This window comes from Oncorhynchus mykiss, chromosome 29 (assembly GCF_057628025.1).
Source record: "Oncorhynchus mykiss isolate SJ-2025 chromosome 29, ASM5762802v1, whole genome shotgun sequence".
NCBI classification, from domain to species: domain Eukaryota; kingdom Metazoa; phylum Chordata; class Actinopteri; order Salmoniformes; family Salmonidae; genus Oncorhynchus; species Oncorhynchus mykiss.
In genome coordinates this window covers 41,491,188-41,511,625 of record NC_143050.1, presented here as the reverse complement: position 1 = coordinate 41,511,625, position 20,438 = coordinate 41,491,188, and the positions used below count along the sequence as shown (strand labels likewise).

The following is a 20,438-nucleotide window of genomic DNA, read 5'->3' as shown; positions in this document are numbered from 1 at the left end:
TTCATCAAGATGCAACCTTGAAATACAGAAATAAACACTTTTCCATGCAAACGGTCTAAATCATGTTTGATGCACTCTGTAAGTAACATTTTTGCTGTATTGTTTAAACTAGATGATAGGAACACTGTGGAAAATTTTCATCAAGTTGCAACCTTGAAATACAGAAATAAACACTTTTCCATGAAAACGGTCTAAATCATGTTTGATGCACTCTAAGAATTATGTTTTGCAGGACTGTTTAAACTAGATGTTAGGAACACGGTGGACATTTGTAAGCAAGATGCAACCTTGAAATACAGAAATAAACACTTTTCCATAAACATGGTCTAAATCGTGTTTGATGCACTCTGTAAGTAACATTTTTGCAGTACTGTTTAAACTAGATGTTAGGAACACTGTGGACAATTGTTAAGATTTTTGCATTACTGTTTAAGCTAGATGATACACTGTGGACAATTTTCATCAAGTTGCAACCTTGAAATACAGAAATAAACAATTTTCCATAAACAAGGTCTACATCATGTTTGATGCACTCTGTAAGTAACATTTTTGCAGGAGTGTTTTAAGTAGATGATAGGAACACTGTGGACAATTTTCAGCAAGTTGCAACCTTGAAATACAGAAATAAACACCTTTCCATGAAAATGGTCTAAATCATGTTTGATGCACTCTGTAAAGTAACATTTTTGCAGTACTGTTTAAACTAGATGATAGGAACACTGTGGACAATTTTCATCAAGTTGCCACCTTGAAATACAGAAATAAACACTTTTCCATGAAAATGGTCTAAATCATGTTTGATGCACTCTGTAACTAAAATTTTTGCTGTACTGTTTAAACTATATGATAGGAACACTTTGGACAATTTTCAACAAGTTGCAACCATGAAATACAGAAATAAACACTTTTCCATAAACAAGGTCTAAATCATGTTTGATGCACTCTGTCCGTAATTTATTTTGAAGTTCTGTCTAAACTAGATGATAGGAACACTGTGGATATTTTTCATCAAGATGCAACCTTGAAATACAGAAATAAACACTTTTCCATGCAAACGGTCTAAATCATGTTTGATGCACTCTAAGAATTATGTTTTGCAGGACTGTTTAAACTAGATGTTAGGAACACGGTGGACATTTGTAAGCAAGATGCAACCTTGAAATACAGAAATAAACACTTTTCCATAAACATGGTCTAAATCGTGTTTGATGCACTCTGTAAGTAACATTTTTGCAGTACTGTTTAAACTAGATGTTAGGAACACTGTGGACAATTGTTAAGATTTTTGCATTACTGTTTAAGCTAGATGATACACTGTGGACAATTTTCATCAAGTTGCAACCTTGAAATACAGAAATAAACAATTTTCCATAAACAAGGTCTACATCATGTTTGATGCACTCTGTAAGTAACATTTTTGCAGGAGTGTTTTAAGTAGATGATAGGAACAATGTGGACAATTTTCAGCAAGTTGCAACCATGAAATACAGAAATAAACACTTTTCCATGAAAACGGTCTAAATCATGTTTGATGCACTCTGCAAGTAACATTTTTGCAGTACTGTTTAAACTAGATGATACACTGTGGACAATTATCATCAAGTAGCAACCTTGAAATACAGAAATAAACACTTTTCCATAAACAAGGTCTAAATCATGTTTGATGCACTCTGTCCGTATTTTTTTTTTTGAAGTACTGTCTAAACTAGATGATAGGAACACTGTGGATATTTTTCTGTAAGTAATTTTGTTTGCTCACCTCAGGGACCCCCCCAGCCAGTCCATATATTTGAACTATTCCCACCCTAGCGCACATGATTATACTTGTCAATCAAGCCCTGGGGCTACAATAAAATTGCAAAACATCTGTGGGTCCAGGAGACAAGGTCTGAAAACCACTGTTGGATTCTAGCTTAAAAAAATGTATTCATGTTACCATACTATAACATTACATACTTAACTGATTAATTACATGTATAAGGAATGTTAGGGGTCAAGGGGAACTAGGTGTGTGGAAAATTACTGATTGAGAACAGGGGTAGTGCACAAAGTTGATATCTGTTCAAATATGTTATTGTTGAATATGTATGTTTCTGAGGCAAATTGCAAAAGGCTAGTATCAGTTCTTGATAAGACAGACCAGTTGCTGAGGAATCAAGACCATGAGGGATGTGGAATTCAACTCGAGATAAGGCCAACAGATGGAGAAGACAATGCTGGGAGGGGGGCTACAGAGACCCACCCCGAAGTCCATCCGATTATAGACCTCAAACATTTCCACACCTTTGAGGGTCCTAGATTTAGGCAGGGCCATGACAACACCAGTAAGAGGAACCTACAGAGTTACGGACTAACAGAGAATAATGTCCTTCTTAAACATGCAAGAAGATTTACACCTTGTTGGAAGGTATAAATATGTGCTTGTATGTTGTCTTTGCAGCTGTATGACCCAGTGGGTAAATAAACTTCGTTTGAGTTTTACTCGGTTCAGAACCTAACACCACAGACGGAGGATTTGATTCAGCAACACATATTTGTTCTATTATTGCCATCTCAATCTTGATTGTACACTGCACCACTGAAACATCTTTACATAACCTTTTGAGAATTATGTGGGGTGGGAATATGTCTCATCCATACCATTTCTATGGTTGTTATGGGCAATGTCAAGAGTGGTACTGAATGCTTGCACTAACTTAAAAACTTGACAGAAACACACTTCATTTGTCTCTTCATTTAAAATCCAGGTAGAATAAATATAAATTGGGAATTGTTAACTCCACTACAATTACATTTATCAAATATGCAGCTAAGATTGTTAAAGAGTTAATGGATGGTTAATGTAATACTGAAGAAACGGATAAGACAACTTTAACCAACAGCACATTTATTAAAGTGAACCCAAAGTGTGTCTAGGACGAGCTGGAGGCAGCCACTGCAACACGCCTGGGCTTGGGGGTGGTCCCTTCCCAGAACTCATTCCTGAAAAGGATGGGAAAAGAAAATAAGACATCTGTACATTACATAGAAGACTCAAAAAGTAACCTTATTGCTCACCTACGCTATATGGCAACTTTTCATTCAGTCACAAAGAGTCTTTACCAGGTTGTGGTGTTATTTGTACCCAGCCCTGTGGAAGTCTGTTGGGTGCATGTACAGTACTGCTGAACAAACTAAATAATAGATGGCAATAAGCAAACATAGCAGAATAAATAGTTTTATATGGAACCTAGTTCACAACTGATGGCAGAGTGAAGCTCGCCTCAGTAAAAACATTTAGAATCACTGAACTAATTTGTTCAGACATTTATTTTGTGTCAAACTAATTTCAGCTAGCATTATTTCCAAGCAACAGCTTTAACGGAGCACAGGCTGATAGTGGCTTATTGGGCTACACAACCAGGAGCAAAGAATGATTCCATAAAATTTGATTTGATTTGATATAGCAGAGTAGTGTTGCACAATCTACTGAAACTTCTGTACTTTTTCGATACTAGAACATGAAAAACGGTTTGGTACTAGACTTTGTTACTTTCGGTACATCTTTCAAATGTGTCATAAGGATTGAGAGGATCAATGTCGAGTAATTTGTCTGAATGTTCAAGGGGGCAGTAGTAAGCTAGCCAGGCTACTTGCACATGCAGCTGACAAAGTGCAAGCTACTCTCTAGGGTAGGGGGCAGCATTCGGAATTTTGGATGAAAAGCACGCCCAAATTAAACCGCCTGCTACTCGGGCCCAGAAGATATGATATGCATGTACAGTGCCTTGCGAATGTATTCGGCCCCCTTGAACTTTGCGACCTTTTGCCCCATTTCAGGTTTCAAACATAAAGATATAAAACGGTATTTGTTTGTGAAGAATCAACAACAAGTGGGACACAATCATGAAGTGGAACGACATTTATTGGAAATTTCAAACTTTTTTAACAAACCAAAAACTGAACAATTGGGCGTGCAAAATTATTCAGCCCCTTTACTTTCAGTGCAGCAAACTCTCTCCAGAAGTTCAGTGAGGATCTCTGAATGATCCAATGTTGACCTAAATGACTAATGATGATAAATACAATCCACCTGTGTGTAATCAAGTCTCCGTATAAATGCACCTGCACTGTGATAGTCTCAGAGGTCCGTTAAAAGTGCAGAGAGCATCATGAAGAGCAAGGAACACACCAGGCAGGTCCGAGATACTGTTGTGAAGAAGTTTAAAGCCGGATTTGGATACAAAAAGATTTCCCAAGCTTTAAACATCCCAAGGAGCACTGTGCAAGCGATAATATTGAAATGGAAGGAGTATAAGACCACTGCAAATCTACCAAGACCTGGCCGTCCCTCTAAACTTTCAGCTCATACAAGGAGAAGACTGATCAGAGATGCAGCCAAGAGGCCCATGATCACTCTGGATGAACTGCAGAGATCTACAGCTGAGGTGGGAGACTCTGTCCATAGGACAACAATCAGTCGTATATTGCACAAATCTGGCCTTTATGGAAGAGTGGCAAGAAGAAAGCCATTTCTTAAAGATATCCATAAAAAGTGTTGTTTAAAGTTTGCCACAAGCCACCTGGGAGACACACCAAACATGTGGAAGAAGGTGCTCTGGTCAGATGAAACCAAATTGGAACTTTTTGGCAACAATGCAAAACGTTATGTTTGGCGTAAAAGCAACACAGCTCATCACCCTGAACACACCATCCCAACTGTCAAACATGGTGGTGGCAGCATCATGGTTTGGGCCTGCTTTTCTTCAGCAGGGACAGGGAAGATGGTTAAAATTGATGGGAAGATGGATGGAGCCAAATACAGGACCATTCTGGAAGAAAACCTGATGGAGTATGCAAAAGACCTGACACTGGGACGGAGATTTGTCTTCCAACAAGACAATGATCCAAAACATAAAGCAAAATCTACAATGGAATGGTTCAAAAATAAACATATCCAGGTGTTAGAATGGCCAAGTCAAAGTCCAGACCTGAATCCAATCGAGAATCTGTGGAAAGAACTGAAAACTGCTGTTCACAAATGCTCTCCATCCAACCTCACTGAGCTCAAGCTGTTTTGCAAGGAGGAATGGGAAAAAAATTCAGTCTCTCGATGTGCAAAACTGATAGAGACATACCCCAAGTGACTTACAGCTGTAATCGCAGCAAAAGGTGGCGCTACAAAGTATTAACTTAACAAAAAAATACAGTTTAATATCTTTATGTTTGAAGCCTGAAATGTGGCAAAAGGCCGCAAAGTTCAAGGGGGCCGAATACTTTCGCAAGGCACTGTAACTGGTAGATTTGGATAGAAAACACTAAGTTTCCAAAACTGTTAACATAAGTGTCTGTGAGTATAACAAAACTGATTTGGCAGGCGAAAACCTGAGAAAAATCCAGCCAGGAAGTTTTTTTTTCAGGCTTGTATTCTTATAAATGAGGGAGTAAGATCAGTCTGAATGTGTGGACCCTGACGTGTCACCGAGCTTTTTCATGCGCAATCCGGTTGAAATATTATAGATCATTTAAGCTAAAAACAACCCGAGGATTGAATAAAAACATGGTTTGACATGTTTCTATTTACTTTACGGATACAATTTGTATTTTTTGTCTGCGTATGAGCCTGTGCTCATACTAGTAGTTACTAGCCTCAGGTGTCTTTTGGCAAAAATCCAAGTGGGCTTTTTACTGAGGAGTGGCGTCCGTCTGGCCGCTCTACCATAAAGGCCTGATGGGTGGAGTGCCGGTTGTCCTTCTGGAAGGTTCTCCCATCTCCACAGAGGAACTCTTGGTCACCTTTTTATTTTACCTTTATTTAACTAGGCAAGTCAGTTAAGAACAAATTCTTATTTTCTATGACAGCCTAGGAACAGTGGGTTAACTGCCTGTTCAGGGGCAGAACGACATTGTCAGCTCGGGGGTTTGAACTTGCAACCTTCCAGTTACTAGTCCAACGCTCTAACCACTAGGCTACCCTGCCGCCCAACCTCACCTCCCTGACAAAGGCCCTTCTCCCCCGATTGCTCCAAACTTCTTCCATTTAAGAATGTAGGAGGCTAGTGTTCTTGGGGACCCTCAACACGGCAGACATTTTTTGGTACCCTTACCCAGATCTGTTCCTCGACACAATCCTGTCTCGGAGCTCCACAGACAATTCCTTCGACCTCATGGCTCGGTTTTAGCTCTGACATGCACAGTCAACTGTGGGACCTTATATAGACAGGTTTGTGCCTTTCCAAATCATGTGCAATAAATTAAATTTACCACAGGTGGGCTCGAATGAAGTTGTAGAAACATCAATAGAAACAGGATGCTCCTGGGCTCAATTTAGAGTATCATAGCAAAAGGTCTGAATACCTTTGTTTTTTTATTTTTAATACATTTGCAAAAAAAATGTAAACCTGTTTCCAGTATGTCATTATTAGGTATTGTATGTAGATTGCTGATTTTTTATTTATTTAACCCATTTTAAAAGGCTGCAATATAACAAAATGTGGAAAAAGTCAAGGGGTCTGAATACTTTCCAAAGGCACTTTATATTCAGCATGACATTCATGTAAGCGTTATAATAGAATTATAACCAAAAAGTAATTTGAGTTGCACTCATAACTTAGCTATGATAGCAATATATTTAGACTGCCAGCCAGCAACCCTGGGAGTCGAAATGCAATCTGGGAATCGTAGTACGCTGTGTTAAATCCACTGTATTTCTATGGTGTGAAGACTATTGTAATAAAGAAGCTTCAGAAATGAACTTATCAAAACACTACATTAAATTATTTAGCTATAATTAACAACCGGATATTATGGCTATAGATTAACAAATTAACCGTGTATCAAATTACATTTGAAATCAGTTTAGACATAACAGTAAAATTGTTTTGTATGCTCCGAGTCTCAGATATGTTTTTGCATAAGGAAAATGTAAGTTATTCTGTTATTTAATAGGGTGTTTTATTTTTTTTGAAAGAAATTGAATATAGAACAGAAGAAGAATTTGTTATTTTATTTGTTCTACCAGTTACCAACATATTGTGCAAAAAATGTGATGCCCAGTGGTTGTTTTGTGACTAGCTAAATCTTTTTGCCATGGTATTGAGTATGGTGATACTAAACCTGGTATCGAAGTAAAACATTCTGGTACCGTGACAACACTTCAGCAGAGCATCAACCACCACAAATGTAGTCTCATTGTAGAATGACCTGCATGTCCTTCACATTTGATTAACTCAGGCCCATGAGACCCACAATCCTGTAGGTTTATATTTTTCCTTGCACTAATGTTACTGATTGGCTGGAATGCACCATGGTCACCACCTTCAGTGGGCAGGAAACAGGAGAAAACACCCTACCTGAACTTCATTTTCAGATGCTAAACATTTTGCTATGTGCCCTACCAGACAACCCTGGCTTTTCAAGGACAAAAATCAGCAGGACTGTATACCTTGGCTTTACACTGTGCTAACCTGAATCTGCGGTAGACGACCCTCAGATGTCTCAGGCGGCCGGTCCCAGTGGTGTTCCTCCTCTTGGCCTTAGCGCTCCAGTTGTCTACAGAAAGAGACGACAGGTCACAAACGGAAACTGCAGAAAGAAATCTCACAAAACAGGAGCAATGGTTATCATCAGCAAACATTCCGAAATATCCTTAATTTGCAGATCCTTGACAATAGAGTACCAGTGCATTAATGGAAACCAAGACTTCAGGGCAGGCCTGGTTTTAGCTATACGTGTTAGTCGCGTAAGAGACAATTAAAGCATTTTAGTAAACCTTAAACCTTTTCCCAACCTTAACCTAATTCTCCTAACCTGCCACAAGTTTTTATTTTCTTTTTCGGACTGCATATGTGCAGTTGAAGTCGGAAGTTTACATACATTTAGGTTGGAGTCATTAAAACTCGTTTTTCAAATCACCCCACAAATTTCTTGTTAACAAACTATAGTTTTGGCAAGTCGGTTAGGAAATCTACTTTGTGCATGACACAAGTCATTTTTCCAACAATTGTTTACAGACAGATTATTTCACTGTATCACAATTGCAGTGGGTCAGACGTTTACATACACTAAGTTGACTGTGCTTTTAAACAGCTTAGAAAATTCCAGAAAATTATGTGATGGCGTTAGAAGCTTCTGATAGGCTAATTGACATCATGAGTCAATTGGAGATGTACCTGAGGATGTATTTCAAGGTCTACCTTCAAACTCAGTGCATCTTTGCTTGACATAATGGGAAAATCAAAATAAATCAGCCAAGCCCTCAGAAAATTGTAGACCTCCACAAGTCTGGTTCATCCTTGGGAGTAATTTACAAATGCCTGAAGGTACCACGTTCATCTGTACAAACAATAATACGCTAGTATAAACACCATGGGACCACGCATCCGTCATACTGCTTAGGATGGAGACGCATTCTGTCTCCTAGAGTTGAACATACTTTGGAGCGAAAAGTGCAAATCAATCCAAGAATAACAGCAAAGGACCTTGTGAAGATGCTGGAGGAAACATGTACAAAGTATCTATATCCACAGTAAAACAAGTCCTATATCGACATAACCTGAAAGGCCGCTCAGCAAGGAAGAAGCCACTGCTCCAAAACCGCCCAAAAAAAGCCAGTCTACGGTTTGCAACTGCACATGGGGACAAAGATCGTACTTTTTGGAGAAATGTCCTCTGGTCTGATGAAACAAAAATAGAACTGTTTGGCCATAATGACCATCGTTATGTTTGGAGGAAAAATGGGGAGGCTTGCAAGCTGAAGAACACCATCCCACCGTGAAGCACGGGGTGGCAGCATCATGTTGTGGGGGTGCTTTGCTGCAGGAGAAACTGGTGCACTTCACAAAATAGATGGCATCATGAGGTAGAAAAAGTATATGGATATATTGAACAACAGCAAAGGACCTTGTGAAGATGCTGGAGGAAACAGGTACAAAAGTATCTATATCCACAGTAAAACAAGTCCAATATCGCTCAGCAAGGAAGAAGCCACTGCTCCAAAACCGCCCAAAAAAAGCCAGTCTACGGTTTGCAACTGCACATGGGGACAAAGATCGTACTTTTTGGAGAAATGTCCACTGGTCTGATGAAACAAAAATAGAACTGTTTGGCCATAATGACCATCGTTATGTTTGGAGGAAAAAGGGGGAGGCTTGCAAGCAGAAGAACACCATCCCAACCGTGAAGCACGGGGGTGGCAACATCATGTGGTGGGGGTGCTTTGCTGCAGGAGGGACTGGTGCACTTCATAAAATAAAATATGAGGATGGAAAATTACGTGGATATATTGAAGCAGCATCTTAAGACATCAGTCAGGAAGTTAAAGCTTCGTCGCAAATGGGTCTTCCAAATGGAGAATGACCCCAAGCATAAGTTCCAAAGTTGTGGCAAAATGGCTTAAAGACAAAGTCAAGGTATTGGAGTGGCCATCAAAGCCCTGACCTGAATCCTATAGAAAACTTTTTAAAAAAACATGTGCGAACAAGGGGGCCTACAAACCTGACTCAGTTATAGGAGGAATGGGCCAAAATGTACCCAACTTATTGTGGGAAGCTTGTTTGACCCAAGTTAAACAATTTAAAAGCAATGCTACCAAATACTAATTGAGTGTATGTAAATGTCTGACCCACTGGGAATGTGATGAAAGAAAGAAATCATTCTCTCTATTATCCTGACATTTCACATTCTTAAAATAAAGTGGTGATCCTAACTGACCTAAGACAGTGTTACTGTCAAGTTCAACACAAGAAAAACAATATATTTGGGCTACACTGCACATTATTACATTTGACACTTTCTGCCTGCGGACATATGTTCTTCAATGTGCCAGCAGAGCATGATACCTTTTGTTGGCATAATTTATCTCTTTCAGGCAGAGTACACCACGCATACCCCTTTTTATCCACTGTATTGAAAAAGTGAGAATAGGGAAAGTGTGTGGTGTTCCTGTCACATCTAGTGGCATCCAGCTTGTCACATCTAGTGGCATCCAGCATTTGGAATATGATGAAAAGCGTGCCCAAATTAAACTGCCTGCTACTCAGGCCCATAAGCTAGGATATGCATATAATTAGTAGATTTGGATTGAAAACACTCTAAAGTTTCCAAAACTGTTAAAATAATGTCTGTGAGTATAACAGAATTGATATGGCAGGCAAAAACCAGAGGAAAATCCAACCAGGAAGTACTATTATTTTGAAAGGCTGTTTTTCCATTGAAAGCCTATCCACCATACAAAGACTTAGGACCCAGTTCACAATCTCTATGGCTTCCTCTACACGTGACCAGTCTTTAGGCATTGTTTCAGGCTTTTTACTCTGAAAAATGAGGGAGACACACCGCTTTCAATGAGAGGACAGTGGAAATTTCCAGACATGAACCAAGCGTGTGATCGGGAGCATTGACGAAGCTTTTGTCCGGTTGAAATATTAGTTACGACAAAAACAACCTGAGGATTGCTTTTCAACATCGTTTGACATGTTTCTACTATCTTTTATTGTACTTTTTTGACTTTCGTCTTGGTGTTGAGAGCGCACATTTTGCCATTGGATTTCTGAACTAAACGTACCAACAAAACGGAGGTATTTGGACATAAAGATGAACTTTATCGAACAAAACAAACATTTGTTGTCTAACATGGAGACCTGGAAGTGCCAACAGATGAAGATCATCAATGGTAAGTGATTAATGTTAATGCTATTTCTGACTTTTGTGACACTCTCCTTGGTTGGAAAATGGCTGTATGGGTTTCTGTGACTAGGTGCTGACCTAACATAATCGTTTGGTGTGCTTTCGCCGTAAAGCCTATTTGAAATAGGACACTGTGGCTGGATTTACAAGAAGTGTATCTTTAAAATGGTGTATAATATTTGTATGTTTGAGGAATTTGAATTATGGGATTTCTGTTTTGAATTTGGCGACCTGTAATTTCACTGGCTGTTGTCTGTACCAGACAGGTTAAGCCACGGACAGGTTACCCTTGTAAAAACATTTGTTCACAGGTAGTATGTTAGCTAGTTAAACATTTCACACAGATTTCCAGGGTCCAGTAAGCAACTAACGCGTTATGCGACTCCTTGCCATTCAAGTTATAACGTTACCAGTTAATATTATAACGAATGGGTAAGATTACTAACGTTAGCTCATCTGATGTTAACGTTAGCTAGCTAGCGTTAGCTGTCTGACTGTATTAGCCAGCTAATTTTCACACCATAAACTCAATTATTTGATCAGTTAAATTGGCTAATGTTGGTCAACATTTCTCTGGTTCGCTAATGGATAATTCAATCCAGCTAGCAAGATACTGTTACCATGGTTAAGTACTTGTTCCACCACACTTTCTCCCTCACCTCAAACTTTCCAAATGCCAGTTGTTTTTCAGTTACACCTCTACGTTATCGTTCAGGGGACGCGCTGCTGTCAGTTACCTGGCAAACTTATGGATGTGAAACTGATCTTTCCACTCTCCCACTGTCTTTCCAGAGCGCTCGCTGATGCTGTAACTAGCAAATTGATAGTCTCGTCTCTCTTCAGTCGCGTGGTGCATTCTGTTATGTGAACGATTGGCTGATCCACAGACTGTGTGCAATAGGCTGAGAGAGGCTGGACTGAGGGCTTGTAGGCCTGTTGTAAGGCAGGTCCTCAGACATCACCGGCAACAACGTCGCCTATGGGTACAAACCCACCGTCGCTGGACCAGACAGGACTGGCAAAAAGTGCTCTTCACTGACGAGTCGCAGTTCTCGCTCACAGGGGCGATGGTCGGATTCGCGTTTATAGTTGAATGATAGTCGAGGCTTGTACTCTGGAGCAGGATTGATTGGAGGTGGAGGGTCCGTCATGGTCTGGGGCGGTGTATCACAGCATCACCGGACTGAGCTTGTTGTCATTGCAGGCAATCTCAACACTGTGCGTTACAGGGAAGACATCCTCCTCCCTCATGTGGTACTCTTCCTGCAGGCACATCCTAACATGACCCTCCAGCATAACAATGCCACCAGCCATACTGCTCGTTCTGTGCATGAATTCCTGCAAGACAGGAATGTCAGTGTTCTGCCATGGCCAGCAATGAGCCCGGATCTCAATCCCATTGGGCACGTCTGGGACCTGTTGGATTGGAGGGTGAGGGCTAGGGCCATTCCCCACAGAAATGTCCAGGAATTCGCAGGTGCTTGGTGGAAGAGTGGGGTAACATCTCAGAGCAAGAACTAGTAAATCTGGTGCAGTCCATGAGGAGATGAACTGCAGTACTTAATGCAGCTGGTGGCCACACCAGATACTGACTGTTACTTTTGATTTTGACTCCCCCCCCCCCCCCCCCCCCTTTGTTCAGGGACACATTATTCAATTTCTGTTAGTCACATGTCTGTGGAACTTGTTCAGTTTATTTCTCAGTTGTTGACTCTTATGTTCGTACAAATATTTACACGTTAAGTTTGCTGAAAATAAACGCAGTTGACAGTGAGGGGACATTTCTTTTTTTGCTGAGATTAACTATTAAGTTAACCCAAAGCTTGCACTAGCGAACTTTCAACATTGTATAAAATATTCTGGCTATTTACGCAAGGGATAAGAAGCAGTGCTGACTTGGGCAGGAGCTCACAGGAGCAGAGTACCGGCACCTCAAATGTTCTACTGCTTGAGCTCCTGTTCATCGTATTGAATATTAGCTCAAAAGTATTGTGGAGCTCCTGCACCTAAATATAAAATAGTGCCATCACCCAAAATGAGTACCGGAACCTATTTCTGTCCAAGTCCACTGGATCAGAACATTACATTTTTCGATTTCACACAGAGTTGTAAGCTGGAAAGATTTTTCAAACATATTGAGGAACTATTGTAATTCTCAATGGATGTAAAAACTGACTTTGTTTGCTTACTGTTTGAGGTGTAGAAAACGTTACTTTGGGAAGCTCTCCAGGCCATTAGTGGGGGTGCGTTAAGCCAATCAGAACTACTTACAGATCCCCCAAATGTGCACAGTTATATGCCTGCATTTGCACGCAGGCCAGGTAGCCTATAAGCCATAAGCTATAATACTTCTATGCGTGCGCGTCCTTACTCAACATTGACAGTCTCCAAACAAAAGACAATGGCTAAATTGTCAAAACTCGTAAATGTAATGAAATAAATCAAAACTTGTTGCATTGCATCATAGGTTGTGCACTCTTCAAATAATGTGACCACTCAAACACTGAGAAAGGGGAAAATTTGGGAGGAGCATGGCTATGTGGTAGAAGAGCTCAATTTGGCCTCTGCATGCCTATGGAGGCTTCGCTTTTGCATCACACCCTCCAGCCTCTGACCACATTTTCAGATCAAGTCTAAATTGGCTTTTAGTCTAGGCTTCCGCAATGTATTAGTTCACTGAGCTGGGTGCAAATAAATAAACACACACACCCACTTGACAAAAAAAATATCGGTCGATCAACAGCCTAATGACCAAACAATCGACCAATTGGGGTCAGCCTTAACAAATGGCAACATTTTTAAGCTTACGTTTGCCCGCCGGTCAGGTAGCCTAGGCCTAGTTCTATGCGTAATCAGGTTTGTGTCCTTACTCAAAGAGTGCTCTAAAACAAAAGACAATGAATAAATTGACAATCGTAAATGGAATGAGATAAACCAAAACTTTTTCCTCACAAGTGTAGACTAGGTTGTGCGCTCTGCAAACAACATGTCCACTCCTACAATGACAATGGTAAAACAAATAATAATATATTGAATGCATTAACAGAAGTTACCATAATTAAACAAACATTGTAGATTAGAAATTATGGTAATTAACAGTAACTGTACTACTGGTATGCCGCCTCCGCACTGGAATAGTCCACTCAGACAGGTGTGACTCAGACAGATGTCTTGTGTGCACTAACATACATATATATACATACACCACTGCTCAACTAAAAAAAATATTGGTCGACAAACTGTCTACTAAACGGGGTCAGGCCTACACACCTGTCAGGTGGATGGATTATTTTAGCAAAGGAGAAATGCTCACAAACAGGGATGTAAACAAATTTGTGCACAAAATTTGTGAGAAATAATTTATGCACATTGCATATTTCTGGGATCAAAATCTTTGAAAATTAACAAATCCCCAAAATAATAGCCAGACAGTCGGGAGAATCAAATTCCCAAAATGATGCATTCAGGAGTATTTTTGTCATGGCAGCCACCATTGATTTCCTTATGTTCGAATCACCCAGATAGCATAAGCCACTGTGATACACACCCTGGGTCAACAGATGTGGGGACAAAAAAAGTCTTTGCCTAATTTGTCATCCTATGTGCATGCATGGAGAGTTAAAGTAAGAATCACTGAAATGCATATGTTCAGACATTTGTATTGAAAACATAATTGACAGGACAATGGGTAATAAATATGAACTGACTCATGCTGCACAGTCAAACATTCAAAAACAAGTCAACAAGGCAAGCAGTAAAGCAAACAAAGTGAAAGACAATGCACCAACAAACCTAGGTATTCAATATTGAGACAGAATACCCACAGGTCTGTGACATCTTGGTGATAATATAGTAGTGATGTGCCGTTCGTAAACCATTCATTCTTTATGAACGACTTTACTGACAGGATTAATACTCGCCTCTCCGGCTCAGGAGACAAACTGTATCATGTGCTCATGGAAAAATAGATCATGCATAAAGAAAAACGCATGTTTAGAACTGATAATTGATTGCATGGTGAAATAATGAATTCTATTAATTGATTATTGAATGTTAGATGACACAGCTTTGTAAAACCAGAACATGCCTCTGCTCAACACTTGAACATGAGAATGAATCGTTTGGGGGGGGGGGGGGGGGGCTGCAGTTGGCAAACAATATTGTGCTAATCTCCCTGTCAAGCCAAAGGCCTTCCGCCAAAAGCTGTTCACAGTCTAGTCCGGACGCAACTAGACCTTGTTTCAAAGCTATCAATAAGTAATCGTATTTGTATTTAGTAGCCTCAAAGCACCGTTTTATAAGTCTCAGTCACAAATGACAGCTACAAATAGCCCCTATGGAGAACGAGAGGTGTGTAGAATCATGATTCTTTCAAGTTTTTAGTTCATTGTTCGCAGTCAGGGGTCCTGCGTGCTCTGGGCCTTTCTGAATCAAATGAACGAAATGAGTTGAAAGATGTTTCCGTTTGCCTGAACGAGTTGAAAAGATCTGGAGTCGGTAAAAAGTACAGAACATCCCATCACTACAATACAGCAGTTTCAATTAATGGATAATCTGAATTATCGATCTCAAGGAATGGCATGGGCACTTACAACTTCTCTTGCGCTTCTTTCTCGGGGTAGCCACACTTCCCGCAGGACGACTTCTGCAGATGGTAAGCCTTGGAACCGCAGTGACGGCATAGAGCATGAGTCTTATTGCGCCGCTTTCCGAAGGACGATGTCCCCTTCGTCTGAAACACACAAGGACCAAAATGTTGCCAAATAGATCATTGCCGTTTGGTGTAAATGCATGGAGAGGTTGGGATCTTGTCTCAGTCAATAAGTAAGAATCACTGATATTCATATGTTCAGACATTTGTATTGAAAACATCATTGACAAGACAATGGCCCATGGATAATTCATAGGAGATAATTAGTTATTTGTTGTACATCTGATTTCATGCTTAGGTATTTAAGCTGCACTACTAACGTTTCTATCCAACTTCCTGGTAACTTCGCTAGCTAGCGGTAACGTTAGCTACCTAGAAAAGTGGCATAATAGACTAACACTTCCAACTAGCAACATTTCACCAAAACAACTCATAACTAGTTAATTAGAGGGAATTAGCTACACAAAGAAAGGCGGGAATGTTGTGGTTTGTAGAATGGCTTATTTACCTTGAGCCAACTAGCTAGCTAACCCCAAAACATACACAAAAATAAACCAATGCCTCCATTGCTGTATAACGTTAGTTGACTAGTTAGCCAAGTTGTTTACCGGTTTTTCTACACCATCTAACGTTTCACCAAAAACAATATAAATGAGAACCCATTACCATTGATTATAAGTCGTAAGCTACTACGATTTCTTGAAAAATAAAATAATAAATAAATAAATAGATGTTGTAAGATCCATCTCTGACAAATTTCATCACTCACCATTTTCTTACTGTGGGTGTGTGGAAAGAGACCGGAAAAGGTCTTGGTGTTGCGGTAAATCAGAACCGAGGTTGTTCCGGTGTAACAGTAAAATAAGCCCCCTTAATTAGGACAAGCTTTTCACTCCATGAGTAGCCTACTAAGTTGCCCGCTACCAACTAAGGGTGTAAACATTAATTTATGTACTTTAGGCAAATTGGTCGGTTTTGCCTAATGACTGAGAGGGCCGGTTTGAATAATTTAAATACATAATTCCTTCTCTGCCTTACCCATCAAATCATGTCGGATCAGTGATTACTTCAAGGAATGGAAGGATATAATTGAAAAAGTATTCTATCTTGGCTACTTCCATAGGTTGCTTCTGAAATGGATATGAATGCACAGGTTTCTTCCTTAGCCTATCAAGATAAGGCATTCACAACGTTTCAATGAGTCTATACAAGGCCTAGGCCTACTGCATGAACACCATAAAATATATGCTTTCAAAGACTTTACACAGGTGGAGTTGCATCCAAGACAATCAATTTCAATCAGTCATTAATGACTGACCCCTGGCTGTGACCCCACTCTCAGGGGGAGTTGGGATTTGCAAAATACACATTTCCATTTCACACTTGTACATGCCGTGAAAAATGACACATATAAGCACCTCTATTTGACATTTTGTCCCCAGAGAATAAACAGAATTAACTTGTATCCTGGAAGGCCCAGTGAAGTCAAAATTCTGTTTTCCTGTTTTGTATTGTACAACAGCTAATGAAACACTGTAAAAGTGTTAGGTCCCTCCAATTAGGTCCCTCACTCAGACCACTCCCAGACAGTCCAAGCAATATTTTTGTTGCTTTTTTACCTTTTAATGGAAAACTATTGCAGTAATCTACTTAACTGTTACCCAGAAATGATTTGATTGAACCCCTGGACACTTCCCCCACTGGGTACAGACATCAATTCAACATCGTTTCCACATTGGTTCAACGCAACTTCATTGAAATGATGTGAAAACAACGTTGATTCAACCAATGTGTGCCCAGTGGGCCGTTTCACACTGTGTATTTAAATACTGTATCACCAACAGTTCATTCTAATATTTCTACGACTGTACATTGTATTTCAGTGACACTGTTTATACACACACACCACATATTTACAGTTGAAGTCGCTAGTTTACATACACCTTAGTTAAGTACATTTAAACTAAGTTTTTCACAATTCCTGCCATTTAATCCTAGTAAAAATTCCATGTCTTAGGTCAGTTAAGATCACCACTTTATTTTAAGAACGTGAAATGTCAGAATAATAGTAGAGAGAATGATTTATTTCAGCTTTTATTTCTTTCATCACATTCCCAGTGGGTCAGAAGTTTACATACACTCAATTAGTATTTGGTAGCATTGCCTTTAAATGGTTTAATTTGGGTCAAACTACCACAAGCTTCCCACAATAAGTTAGGTGAATTCTGGCCCATTCCTCCTGACAGAGCTGGTGTAACTGAGTCAGGTTTGTAAGGCCTCCTTGCTCACACATGCTTTTTCAGTTCTGCCCACAAATTTCCTATGGGATTGAGGTCAGGGCTTTGTGATGACCACTCCAATACCTTGACTTTGTTGTCCTTAAGACATTTTGAAAAACTTTGGAAGTATGCTTGGGGTCATTGTCCATTTGGAAGACCCATTTGCGACCAAACTTTAAATTCCTGACTGATATATTGAGATGTTGCTTCAATATATCCATATAATTTTTCTACCTCATGATGCCATCTATTTTGTGAAGTGCACCAGTCCCTCCTGCAGCAAAGCACCCCCACAACACGATGCTGCCACCCCGTGCTTCACGGTGGGATGGTGTTCTTCAGCTTGCAAGCCTCCCCATTTTTCCTCCAAACATAACGATGGTCATTATGGCCAAACAGTTCTATTTTTGTTTCATCAGACCAGAGGACATTTCTCCAAAAAGTACGATCTTTGTCCCCATGTGCAGTTGCAAACCGTAGTCTGGCTTTTTTTATGGCGGTTTTGGAGCAGTGGCTTCTTCCTTGCTGAGCGGCCTTTCAGGTTATGTCGATATATGACCTGTTTTACTGTGGATATAGATACTTTGTACCTGTTTCCTCCAGCATCTTCACAAGGTCCTTTGCTGTTGTTCTTGGATTGATTAGCACTTTTCGCACCAAAGTATGTTCATCTCTAGGAGAAAGAACACATCTCCTTCCTGAGCGGTATGAGGGCTGCGTGGTCCCATGGTGTTTATACTTGCGTACTATTGTTTGTACAGATGAACGTGGTACCTTCAGGTATTTGTAAATTGCTCCCAAGGATGAACCAGACTTGGAGGTCTACCATTTTATTTTCTGATGTCTTGGCTGATTTCTTTTAATTTTCCAATTATGTTAAGCAAAGAGGCACTGAGTTTGAAGGTAGGTCTTGAAATACATCCACAGGTACACCTGCAATTGACTCAAATGATGTCAATTAGCCTATCAGAAGCTTCTAAAGCCATGACATCATTTTCTGGAATTTTCCAAGCTGTTTAAAGGCACAGTCAACTTAGTGTATGTCAACTTCTGACCCACTGCAATTGTGAATTATAAGTGAAATAATCTATCTGTATCAATTGTTGTAAAAATGACTTGTGTCATGCACAAAGTAGATGTCCTAACCGACTTGCCAAGACTATAGTTTGTTAACAAGAAATTTGTGGAGTGGTTGAAAAACGAGTTTTAATGACTCCAACCAAAGTGTAGGTAAACTTCCGACTTCAATTGTATATACTTGTATATACAACACACTGACACTGACACTGACTCAACTCCAGCCACTTTAATAATGGGAATTGATGGGAAATGATGTAAATATATCACTAGCCACTTTAAACTATGCCACTTTGTTTACATACTCATCTCATTTGTACATACTGTACTCGATACCATCTACTGTATCTTGCCTATGCTGCTCTGTACCATCACTCATTCATATATCCTTATGTACATATTCCTTATCCCCTTACACTGTGTACAAGACAGTAGTTTTGGAATTGTTAGTTAGATTACTTGTTATTACTGCATTGTCGGAACTAGAAGCACAAGCATTTCGCTACACTCGCATTAACATCTGCTAACCATGTGTATGTGACAAATAAAATTTGATTTGATTTGATTTGATTTACTGGATTCTTGACATAGCTCACTGTATTATATCTACATCTAAACATATCATTCTTAGTATATCTTGTGTAAATTATTCCGGTGTGCATATGTACAGTATAGACTGCATTTTGATTACTGCTACAGTGCTATTTGTGTTGTTAATCAGATTTGACCCGCCGTTCTTGATTTCTTGTTTTCTTTTCTTTTTTTGTGTACTTGTCTGACATCTTACTGCATTGTTAGGAGCTAGTTATCAGGTATGAAGGTAAAACCCAGATGCAGACCTCGTCGAATAAACAATAGTTTAATAATCCAATAGGGGCAAGCAATGGACAGGTCAAGGCAGGCAGGGTTCAGTAACCAGAGGTGAGGCAATGGTACTGGATGGCAGGCAGGCTCAGGGTCAGGGTAAGCAGGGTCAGGCAGGCGGGCTCGGAGTCAGGACAGGCAAGAGTCAAAACCAGGAGGGCGCGAAAAGCGAGACTGGGAAAAAGCAGGAGCTGAGAAACAAACGCTGGTTGACTTGACAAACAAGACAAACTGGCAACAGACAAACAGAGAATTACAGGTAAAAATACACAGGGGATAATGGGGAAGATGGGCGACACCTGGAGGGGGGTGGAGACAATCACAAAGACAGATGAAACAGATCAGGGTGTGACACTAGTACTATAAGCATTTTGCTACACCTGCAGTAACACCTGCTAAACTGTGTATCCGACCAATAAACATACATTTGATATTGAGATAAAAACCGCCACACATTGTTCCTTCCCTATAGCCTGGTAGACTTATCCTTCCAAATTGTCCCTGAACAGCTAACTAAGAATAATCATCATGGATATTTACGAATAGGCCTATTCATTTTAAACATCTTAGTGGGCAAGAGGAAATACATGTAGTCCTATGCCTTGTGGTTTGACATTTGTATGAAATGGGCCCACACACAGTGTTGAGAAGAGTGAAAATGATTTCACCCCCAAACAACAACACCTACAACCTTAAACATGCTCTAGCCTAAGCAACAAAATCATGAGCGTGGATACTGTTTTTTACAGGATGCTTTTTTGACATTTAAGGAGGCTATTTACTCCACTTTATTTGGTATTCTATAAGCTTTTGAAATGGTTTATGTTTGTGTAATAAAATATAGACCTATGGAAATTTGAATTTCATTATTTGTCAAATTTCTGATTTTCCCATTGTAAGGC

The 20,438-nt window shown here is 39.9% G+C and overlaps 1 non-coding gene and 1 pseudogene across 2 annotated transcripts; both read right to left on the bottom strand.

Moving 5' to 3' along the window:
- Positions 1-2,870: 2,870 nt before the first annotated feature.
- Positions 2,871-16,173, bottom strand: LOC110509559 (large ribosomal subunit protein eL37-like; annotated as a pseudogene). Its single transcript, XR_016493455.1, has 4 exons — positions 16,086-16,173; positions 15,258-15,397; positions 7,446-7,530; positions 2,871-2,982 (listed from the first exon to the last, which is right to left on the bottom strand). The product of XR_016493455.1 is annotated as a large ribosomal subunit protein eL37-like (transcript).
- On the bottom strand, positions 15,471-15,549 carry LOC118945709 (small nucleolar RNA SNORD72). The gene has a single exon (XR_005040824.1). It is a non-coding gene; the product is annotated as a small nucleolar RNA SNORD72 (small nucleolar RNA).
- Positions 16,174-20,438: the final 4,265 nt, after the last annotated feature.